Genomic DNA, 1,602 nt, shown 5'->3' on the forward strand with positions numbered 1-1,602 from the left:
TCCCTCTTTCTCTTCTTCTTTTTTGCTTCTTTATTCTTTAGGTTCTTTATACCCCTTTAGGTATATAGCAGTGGCTCTTGGGGTGAATAGTGGTAAGTCGAGTTGGGGAAAAAGACATCATCCCTTGAGGTAAAATTAGGTTTGCTTTCTTTTACTCCCAAAATCTTTTTACCATGGGTAAAAAGAATCATCATGGGGTATAAAAGGAACCAAATTTAAATTTACCTCAAGGGATCTTGATGTCGTTTTCCCCAACAGGACTGATCACTATTTTCCCCAACATAGATTAAACTCAGCGTGAATTCGAATAAAGTTGCGCATTGAATAAATTCGAATAAAAGTTACATTACACTACATAAACGACATATATGTCAATTGTATATGATCATAAATATGTCCTATCATTCATTACATTCGGGGATGCACATTCCAACTACAACAATTGTCTTACCTTTAAATTGGGCAAATTCAAACTTGTTAAACGGCAGGACTCCAACATTCGACCGGCATTTCTATTGTTCCTTTCAAAAGATTAAATTCTTGTTAGGTTTGGTTTAAATGAAGGTATTGAAGTGTTAAGGAATGGGATATGCATAAATATCGAATTAACCATTTTGTTCGTTTCTTTCAAAAAATAATACAAGACGGGTGATTTCCTAGAATACACTTTTGATCCATTTAGCAATTCAAATAAATTTTTATTTTATCACATGGTTTGAAACGATGTTTTACCAGAACATTCGTTTTTAGTTTAGATTTGGTATGGAATTGATTCTATTTTTCAATGGTGCATAGTCATTCATTCAATTCAATCAATACATAATATAATAATCTATACTTTCTATTTCTAGGTTTTCTGAATGGACAATTTAATTTATAAACTAAAGATGTAAAAATTAAGTCGATATTCTATCAATAAATTGAATATTCTATTTTCATAGTTTGTAAATCGAAAAAATGAATTTCTTTAAGAAAAAAAAGGTAATCTTTATTCGGATATACTATTTATATTCAAATAGGTATAGGTTATATTCAAATAGGTATAGGTATATATCATGAATAGATATGATCTGGGACGGGAGGATTCGAACCTCCGAATAACGGGACCAAAACCCGTTGCCTTACCGCTTGGCCACGCCCCATTTTGGATTCGACACTATAAAATACTATTATGGGTTGTTCGTCAATTCCAGTTCTAAATTTATTCTATAGAATAAATTAAATTGTTACTAGAATTTGGATATGCATAAATATCGAATTAAACTGAATTTATTGAAGTGTCAAAAGAATGAGGTTCATTCCTTGACACTTCAATACCTTCATTTAAACCAGCATAACAAGAATTTAATCTTTTGAATGGAACAATGGGAATGCCGGTCGAATGGTTGGAGTCCCGCCTTTTGGCAAGTTTGAATGACCTCATTCAAAGGAAGACAATTGTTGTAGTTGGAAGGTGCATTCCCTACCTAATCATGATCTTCTCGCGGAATCAGACTGTTGATAATATCTTCAGTTGATCTCAGCAACGTTACCCGCATATCGATCCACTGAAACATGTTGTGCTCCCAAAACATGTTCTTCACGTTTTCGTCGTTCTTTAAC

At 32.9% G+C, this 1,602-nt stretch overlaps 1 non-coding gene across 1 annotated transcript; it reads right to left on the minus strand.

Annotated features, from left to right (window-relative positions):
* Positions 1–1,070: 1,070 nt before the first annotated feature.
* TRNAQ-UUG (transfer RNA glutamine (anticodon UUG)) lies at positions 1,071–1,142 on the minus strand. Its single transcript has one exon. It is a non-coding gene; the product is annotated as a tRNA-Gln (tRNA).
* Positions 1,143–1,602: the final 460 nt, after the last annotated feature.

The sequence above is a fragment of the Medicago sativa genome, chromosome 8, assembly GCF_051527215.1.
Source record: "Medicago sativa cultivar Bolivia chromosome 8, Bolivia_mono, whole genome shotgun sequence".
Taxonomy (NCBI): domain Eukaryota; kingdom Viridiplantae; phylum Streptophyta; class Magnoliopsida; order Fabales; family Fabaceae; genus Medicago; species Medicago sativa.